We start from the raw sequence: 10470 nt of genomic DNA on the forward strand, positions 1-10470 counted from the left end.
AAATAAAGCTTCTTCCGAAAATGAAAACACAAGGTCAATAATGCCTAACGGAAGCCTTTACCAAACCGAGATGTCTCTGACTGGGTTAGTTAATTTATTTTGTTTTTGACGTTTGTGTTTTTTTGTGTTTGTTTACCCACAAACTCACACAATATTTGTCGTCACCCTCCCTGCTGCTGTAGTGTGTGCGTAATTAAATCATTATTATATCAATAATGGAATCTGACACAGCTAGATTAGCTCGAGAACGACTAGAGTCAATTAAGAAATATCTCGCCGTCCATGATTCAGTCAAGCAACAACTACAAGAGAACCAGGAGTCTCGGGTTAAATTTGCCAAGGGTGCAGACCGATTTTTTGAACCTGTTACAAAAGGTACCAAAGGTCTTCTTCCCACGTTGGAGAAAACCGCTAAAACAACTGGAAAAATAGCAGAAAGAACTTTTAAAAAAATTATACGAGAATTTGCAGGTGAAATCACTGCTGTTCAACCACAGTTACAAGAAGAAATACAACAAGTACTTGAAAGTATTGACACAGTTCATGAGGAGGTCGGCGATGTTAGGGATCTTGTTACGCCAAAACCAAAACCAAAATTACTAGCCCGATTTACTGAAGAAGGTCGTAGACTACTTCGAGAAAAAGATGTAATGGTTGCCGCAACAGGATATCTACACATCGTGATCGATTATTAGATCAAAAAATACCTCCATTGTTTCAAGAAAGAATTGGGTTGCTTTTGTATTTCGAAAGTCTCATAGTATACTTAGAATCACTGGTGAATATAAGGATAAATTTGCAAAATTTCAGAAACAAGTCAATGAAGCAAGATGAGCGTCCTTACCCAGAGTCTTGCCATTCAGCCCACCTCGTATGGAGGAAGAAGCAACTGGAAGTGGTCTTCGTATAGGTACCGGGGAAGTGGCCTTATTACTCTATGTCACAGCAACGTCCTTGCCGATGTTGATCGACTAGAAAGCTTGATTGGCGGAAAACGAGCTTGTAATAATTCCCCAGAAATCATCAATGAAGGAGCTGCTATTTGTCAACGATCATGTACTGGCGGTATCATGAACATTATTGTTTATCGGTCTCTCATCAATGAAATCGTTGATGATTACCACAGTGATTGGGGGTTTGTAATTAGATCAGTGACAATAAAATAAGATGATCATACATAATGCTCAAAGTGGACCTGTAATTTTTAGGGTGATACATTCGCGATTACCAACATATAAAGCGATCTACGGTGATGGACTCGGTGATGTTGCTCAAGGTCTATTAGAAGCATAGCCCCAAAAGCAACACTGATTGCAAAACAATTAGGAATGAAAACTATTGACGTTATTCGTGATAAACGTATTGGCGCTGTTGCCATTAAAGCAGTTTCAGCAGTCAGAAACAGACTACCACAATTAATACGACGAGATCCGCAATCAGTAAAAGTTCACAGCACTGCTGTTCAACCACAATTACAAGAAGATATACAATAAGTACTTGAAAGTATTGAAACAGTTCATGAGGAGGTCGACGATGTTAGGGATAATTTTTTTTGCCTATAGTATTTAATCTGAGAGAACTAAATTTATTAACAGAACCAACTGTTTTTTTTAGTCGACAGTTTTTGATTACACCATCACGAGATGCTTCATGATTCTTGATGATAGAATGCTTCATAAACTCATTTTGTTCCATTTATATAACAATATTTTTTCCAAATTATTTTATTGTTGGAGTGAACATCTTGTGTGATAGTACTCCGCGTTTGCTTTATGACCTTACCATTACCGGCTTTATTTTTAAAAATCATAATATCGCTTTAGCTCTCTGTATATTTTACCACCACATTCACACACTATTGCGTTTCTCATGTAACCCCAACACTATACTTCAAACACGGTTTTGATCCTAGACTCCTTCTTTGCACGCTTTGCGTGTGATGTCCACATAATTCGTTTACACAGACTTTGATACAGGAGTTGTAAAGTTGATCATTAGCCATTTACATTTATTCTTTGCTTGAATCATTATATATAATTATACTTCAATTTAAATATATATTTGTCTTAATTATAATATGGAATAGTTTGAGAAATTATCTACAATCAAGCCTTCTAAAGCTAGATTCGATCTTGCAAGAAAAAACCCTGACTTTTCAAGGCGAGCTCTGGTTGATCCGAGGAATAAAACTCTGATTAAAAGTATTCATGGCGCCAAGGAAGATTTTCGCGGCCATGGTGCATTTCATGTGTGGTCAACATTTAGAATCATGCGCAATGACGAAATCATCGATGCTACAATGAATGATCAACAAGCAGCGACGATTATTAATTATCTCGACAATCAAATATATTTTTTGAGTACAGTTTAATGCGGGAGTAGCCGATACATGGATTATCCGTGTCAAACTTGACCCTGTTCGATTACATCACACTGGAAATAATGTGAAGTTAAATAAAAATTCCAAACCAGGAATGTTGACTGGTATTGACAAACTGTATTATCAACGAGCGTATCCTGTGATTGCAGCTGTTTATGCAGTATGATAAACGTAGCGTTGATGATCTCAAACCGAGAAAACTGTCAAGGCTAAATTGTGTATCAGAGCGAGTTCCAGAACTCTTTAGGTCTCACTTGATAGTTTCGTATTTTGACAACTCCCTAATGTTTAAGGCAGAAGGCATGAGCCTAATCATTACAAGTCTAGCATCTATAAATTCACACAGAAGCTAAATCTGTAATGTGGTTTAGATTTTCTTTGATTTAGTCTTGGAAATGGGTTGACTTGTTGGCGACTGCCTGTCACAGTTAGACGAGCATTGGAGATGAAATGCGTAACTTGGGCTGCAAATGAGAGGCCGACTTGGCTTACGTATTTACGTGTGTCTGCTATATAGGTAAATATCTAAAAATCTAGATGGTTGAGGGGTGATGAAAAGTATGCTTATTTGTTATAGTACCACTGAACTTTATTCATGATTCTTTTAGCTGTCTTGTCACAGGAAAACATTCAAAACAACTCTTTGCTGTAAAAAATGAATGTAATATTTAGGGGTTGGTGGCAGTATTGATTCAGTATAAAAGCCACCAGTTGCATGAGGAATTAACCTGATTGCCGCAGTTAAAATCTTACTTGTATACTTTATACAAAAATCATTATTTTTGTTTCTTTATATCTTCAGTGTAGAATTATTCTCATTTTTCTGCAATATATCATTGTCGATGAAAATTCACCAAATAAACTGTCCAGTGAGACCTCTCAAATACGATATGTGGAAATGGTTTAAGAGATCTAAGACGTAAAAAAATAATGAGTGGGCAGAAACAGTTAAAGGTACCGGAGTGCCTATCAAAGATGTCGCTGAACCGGGAAAGACATTAAAATTTCCAATAATGGTAAAAACAATAACTGGAGAGATTTGTACCAATCGAACTATAAATCGAAAGGAGCTCAGATAAATATGATTGATCATAAAACCATGATCAAGTTGTACTACCTAATGGAGATATTTATTGTTCAGAATCTCTCCACGAAGAAATGAAAAATCTTGCGCTGAAATATATCGAGGACAATAACATTGTCAAAGCCGAACAATTACTGAGTAATTATTTTACAGTTCCGTCAGTTGCTGCTGATTTTGTTCAGAAGGAAAATCCATAAAAACCAACACGGTTTGAATTTCTTGAAGAAATACAACGTAGCTTTGTAGAATACGGAGACGGTGGATTGTTGAATACTAAATACGATTATAAGGATGTTATCTCAGTTGATACGGTTGCGTGTTATCCAGGAGATTTTTTTTTGGAATGGGAGAATGTTCGGCATATTTTAAGAGATTTGAACATCCAAATCTGCACCGAAAATTCTTCATCCAGTTGTCGCTGTTTGGTTTGGAAAACATTTTAGCGAACGCTGTCGGGCTCCAGTAGTTTTATTACGACATATGCTTGATGTAAAAAATATTAATATCGTTGGTTGTAAGAGAAGCAATTATATCAAATCGTCCTCAGAAACAAGTTTGGTCACCACCTCAGAAGAAATAGTCTGATGATGAAAATCCTGATATAACTGATTTTGAGAATAAAATCGCAAAATATATCGACAGAAACATAATTGATAAATTTACGCAAGGAGGATCATAAACGATATTGTACAAGATCAAATGTAGACGATGCTGAACTCGGTTTTATAATTGCTGATACAACGAACAGAAACGCATTTATGAGTCGAAGTAATGTTAATTTATCGGACGGAACTAAATTAGGTACAATTGTGAGTTACACTGATGGCGAGTCATCGCAGTTTACTCATTCAAGGTCTTCAATGGTTGCGTAACTTTCGTTAAATTTATTATCGATGATAAACATATTTCCTGATGCCGCTGTTAGAGTCGCCACATATTCATTTTATATCAATACAAAAAGTACAGGATTGCTAGAACAACTACATATTGGCGCTAATGCATCATGGGGCGAATGGTGAATAAAACAAGAAAAGATACTTAACTATTCTGAATCTGCCGACGTTGAAATGAAGGATATTTATTATAAAAATAAATCAAATATCAAAATTATCATCTGCACCATCGGTATATGATCATGTGACCAGATAAAAGACGGTTTATTTCAATGGATTGTGGGTTCTGGTTAAACAAATCGTGCGATTGAATTATTCCTGAAAAGTTGTTCAGAATTTTTTTTTTTTTTTTACACCCACACATAGACTCGCCAGAAAAATGAACGAACGAGAAGTTCAATCTCGTACTTATCACAGCTTTTTCCGATGGAAGGGAGATACATGGAGTCCCGAACGAATGGATGTAAAATATATTCCAAGGATTATTATATGGGATGAAATATGTACAGTGTCGCTGGAGACATTAAAAATATTTCTTGATTGGTTGTTGACAAAAAATACTGCTGTTATCATGTGTGACGATCATGGTCAACTGCCCTTTTTTTAAATGTCTCCACATGAATGGCTGAAAAAGTTCGTAGATTATCATGAGGAGATAAATGGTGATCATAGTGCGCTTGATCCAGAATTAAGACAGCTTAAGAAATTAATCAGACTACAACCAAATACAATTCTGTGTCAAATAATATGTGAGATAATTTCAGAAACACATATAAATGATTTTAGGAATATGTGGAAACCAGATGATTTGATAATTGCAAGTAGAAAGGCAGTTCGTGATACAGTTCAACAACATTTTTTTTATTACATAAAGAAACATTTTCAAATCTACCTGTACCATTATGTCATCGACCAGTAGATTCTCGACGGCAAAATATCGACGTTGAAATTCCATGTTGCGGTAGTAAACAAAAACTTGTGTTGAATGATATTGTTTTAGTTCCTGTGAGTGTTGTTGAGAGCGCTTTAACAATGGACAAAACTCCATAGACGCTATGATATGGTATAACGATTCGTTCGTCACAAGGACTAACTATTTTGGATACTAATATTTGGATTGTTGATGATCGCATCGAATGGTCTAACTTAGTTTATCTTGCAGTGTCTCGAGTCAGCAGAATATCTCAGCTGTGGAGGGTTAACATAGACTTCGCAGAAAAATAATAATCAAACTGCTAGCACTGGCAATGATGTAGTAAGAAAACAATTTGCTAGTTATAAACAGTATGACAAAATAAATAAATAAGCGCCACTTTGATCTCGATGCTGAATTTATCACAACATTAAAACAACAACAGAATAATCATTATGAGAGCTGTAACAGTAATGTTGTTGCAGTATTCAAATAATAATCCAAGACAGTTTAACGTAGATAATAATTCAAGACAGTTAACCATAGATAAAATTAATATCAGTCTTGGTCACTCACACACGTAAAAATGTAATGCTAACCTGTCTTGAATGTAATCGACGTCGAGGAGCCAGTTCACAAAAGTGAACGTGGTGGTGGATCTTACCACGATGGAAATTATATGTGTCGTCACACTCTAAATAGGATCAGTTGCTCAGTTTTGCCACCTTCAATTTCACCAGGTTCCTACAATTTTCTTACAGTCGTATTACCTAGTACTAGTTGTTTTGAGAAGGAGTATATGTTGTTTTTTTTTGTTGATCGCATTAATTGGTTTCATAGAAATTGCACGAGTAATTTCATTCAGTAACCCGTTCACGAGATCTGTTATCCCCAGACTTAAGATCGATGGATATTTCCTTTGCATATTGATATCCAAATAACCGCTCAGCAAGTGTTCGATTAAATCGCTCAACGATTGCTTGATCGCGATGAATTGCGGTGTGCGCTTGTCTGATTTTGACGTCATGTTTTTTCATCAGAGATGATACTACACCAAGAAATTCCTTGCTATGATCTTCTTGTAGCAACTGTGGCCATCGCAAGGGTCCTCATTTTTAGATTCGCTGAAACGCAGATACACTTTTCGTTGCTGTTTTAGTTGATAGTGGTTCTGCTTCTTTATACCTACTTGCAACGTCAACAACATTTAACGCTTATTGGTATTTGCGTGATTTACGTCTTCGTGTTTTAATAGTGTCTTGTGGTAAAAACACAATATCTGCCTGATGAACTTCATTGGGAGCGCTAACATCAAATTGTGCATATTGAATTTGTTTAGGTGGTGGTAAATGCAATTGCCATATTGCCTGTCGTGCTAACCAGTTTGCAGCAACAGAACGTGTGATATTTGCCGCATCAGCAAGTGTACTAATCGCTGCTCTACCCCTCCAATATCCTCTTGGGCTATAATAAATCGATTGCATTATAATAATAATAATCTGTTGATTAATTACAGGTTCCCAATACTAGTTTACCTTTCATCGCGGATTTTACTAGGAAGCTAGCAAGTTTTTCTCTGAGGGATTTTTTATTGGTACATTTAACGAGTGAATCAACTTCAGATCTATAATATGTCGTTGTTGTAAATCTTTATTTGTATACGCTACATCATGAACGTGATATGCTTGATCAATCGCATTTATTGGATACTCTCCAGGTCTTGGTTGATCTCGCTCGCCAAGTCGGATATCAAGTGGTGTTTCCCATGGAGCTCCTGTTAATTTTCCTAATGAAGCAGCGATATTACCACCTGTTTTCCTTGACTTGTCAAGAGATATAAATTTGTATTTTTTTGGGTACCACATTGTAAGGGGGGGGGGGGAGAGAATTGTCCCTGGTGGGTGTCCCGCCAAATTTGGTTTTCGTTATCTAGGGGTTGACCGCCCTCGATGTTATTGCCCGGTTCGAGTAAATATAAATATAAGTGGTGAAACTTATATGTGAAATAGAGATCTGAGCAGGTATACAGAACAAACCAACACGAACCCCCGTACATGTAAACAAACAATTTAATCAATTACATAAACCAACTGTGAAAAATTCGTTACATCAGGAATATACTCTGTTTTAGAAATTTAAACTTTCACCGAAATACAAAGAAAACGCAAATAGATTTAAATAAAAAAGCCGATCTGTTTACTGATAGATTTTGTTCATCATAGGATCGAGTGAACAATCGGAGTCAACGTCTTGTAGGATTGCATAACCTGTTCGTCCTCAGTTGTTCTGCTGCCAGTGTAGCTGTTCAGACGCTTGGATCTCAGGATGATACTTTCCACCATCCGTCTCAGGATACTCTCAGAATACGTTTCAGAAATTAATACGTCGCAGGATTGCGTCACAGGATCATACGTTTCACTGCACTTCTCTCTATACTTCTCAGTATACGTCTCAGAATAACATCACACCATACGTCCCAGAATAATACGTCTCAGGATAATGCGTCTCAGGATTATACGTATCAGGATTATACGTCTCAGGAGCTAGTTTCTCCCTTTTAAATAAATATAAATAGAGACAACAAAAATTTCCCGTTATTTATGAAACAGTTAATTCTTCATTATTCTCCCTCGTTATCAGATTTTACTATCAGTGCTAGACAGACGCTAAGGCTATCAATCGACTCCACATGTTCTATAATGACCCTAGTTAGTCAAATGGCTAATTCGTTACACCTTGACCTTACACATTAACACATACGCGAGGCCTGGGGTTCTGAGCCAGCCTCAATTGACACAGCGAATAAATAGGATACATCACATCAATCAATTACTAAATCATTTCAGTCGATACACACCCATTCTTAATCATACGTGAAATCTCTAAATTCGGCGAATTCACACGGATTCTCGTAATCAAATTAACTAATGTAATGTATTAAATTCTTAGAACATGATTCTTATGCAAACAAGACGACAAATTCAAACAATTCGTTAAACTTATCTAACGAAGATTATTGTACGACTTCCTATGCATAAACTCAACACAGTTATACTTCATAAAGCAAATTATTACACGAATGTAGAAAAAAGATTCATGCAACTATAAGTAAATAATCTCAGCAAAGCATTATATATGGCATCAACAAATGACATGGAATTGTCACACTACCTTTGCTTTCAACGTTCCTCCCTCGATCGGCAAATTATTTCGTCGGTTCCTTTCGATAATAGTCCCCTTTGGACAACAGTTCTTTTACGAGGAATTCTTGCAAATCCCAAAGGGTCCTACTTTGTTTTCTCTCGTAGAAAAGCTTAGACTGATTAAAATTTCCGATGTGGCAATTTTTAAACCTAGAAGATTTTGTGTGGGAAACACGCTCCTTATTTAACGTAACCAATCAGAACCAAATATCTCTGCCACCTTTTTCCAGAGGCGCCAAAGTCAGGGTCAGCTTGACCTGGTAGTTTGAGTAACAGAGTTTCTGCGATCTCTCAATCGTGACAACTTTACCATGAAAATGAAGTTTTCCGTGTCCCTAATAGTCCGCCTGGCTGCTGTAGAAAGAAATGCTTAATTAGGAACAAAATTCTCCCTCTAAAGGACATTACCGTACACGGTAGTATGGCGATATGATACGCGCTTGTCTCCATAAATCTAATTAATGGTTCTCTGGTCTCAACTAATGTATTCTTGTTAGATCACCAGAAATTTGCCACTTCACACACATTTCACACACTTGCCTGTAAGCGTGCGCTTTTTTGTTATTATTGTTGTTAATCCACTTGTGGGGGTGGATGCTCTGCATCAAACACAATATAAATTTATATTAGTTATTATATTTGTACAACATGGATATCACTGATTTTTCAGCGACACGAAAGAAAGAGCCAGACAAACATCATCCTATCTATCAGAGCAATTATCATAGCTCCATCTGGGTCTGGTAAGACGCAATTATTACTTGAGATGGCTGAAGTGGGATAAGTTATATTTAGTGGTACCATCCGTAGATGATCAGAGATTCTGCCATGTGCTTAAAGAATTGAATGAAAACACAAAATTGTTGGACGATGATGGCAATGATATTATTGATTTTATCACCGTTATTGACGAAGCCCCATTTATAGATGACCTCGATGGATTTATTAATAATCTCGAAGTATAAGATGATGTGATGCTGGAGAAGCAATCAAATCCAGCTCGGATATTTTTTCGAGGCAGACACAAAAACACAGGCGTGATTTAAGATAATCAGTGGTATACACAAATACCTAAAATGATCAGAGGTAACTGCAATATTTTAATTGTCTTTAATGGAGATGATACACATACTCTGCGAAATATTCATCAGACATGGTGTTCAGGGGATATGGATATGATCAAGTTCAAAAACTTCTTTTCACGTACGCAAGCTACCTCACACGGATAATGGGATTTATCACGATAAATTTGCATGATCCTCGGTCGCGATAAAATTTTTGGTTAAGAGACATCAGCAGGGATGGTGACGACAAAAACTGAGTGGGCGGGTGGGTAAACAAACACACAAAACCATAAACGTTAAAAATAAAGTAACAAAATGAACTAACCCAATTAGAGAAATCTCGGTCGGTTAGGAAACATTATTTTCGTAAATGGACCGTCCTAAACATGGTCTGTTCACCATCCCTGCTGCTTATATGGCGACTGTTATACACATTTACCGTTTTAAATACCATTCCACGGTCCGATGTTGTTCTAGCAAATCACGCAGAAAAGTTTTATGGACAGTTCCATAAAAATTGCAATGGGAGATAATTATAAAACTGTATAAATAAACATTTTTCAACTGTTAATTTCATTTTCTTAGAGAGACATGATGAATTGTGGAATGGGTCTAAGTTAAGAGACAGAAATCCAGTAACCATATTCGAAAAGAATATATAATGATATAATTATTTAAATAATTATGAAATGATATGTTCATCCAAGTTTTATAAAAAGTTCCACATATTAAGAAATTAAATGTTTGAAGGTACACCATGGTACAATATCGTTCTCAAACATTTTTGTTTTCGAAACGGAAAGAAACGTACAAATGAGAAGAAAAAAAGTTTTTATATATTTTTTTAAATCGTAAAAGGAAAAAAGCAATAAAGTCTTCTATTATTTACACAAACACTTTTTCTCTCTCACAATTTCTCCATGTTCTGACTAT

This window comes from Sinohyriopsis cumingii, chromosome 12 (genome assembly GCF_028554795.1).
Source record: "Sinohyriopsis cumingii isolate HCF-2022 chromosome 12, ASM2855479v2, whole genome shotgun sequence".
Taxonomy (NCBI): domain Eukaryota; kingdom Metazoa; phylum Mollusca; class Bivalvia; order Unionida; family Unionidae; genus Sinohyriopsis; species Sinohyriopsis cumingii.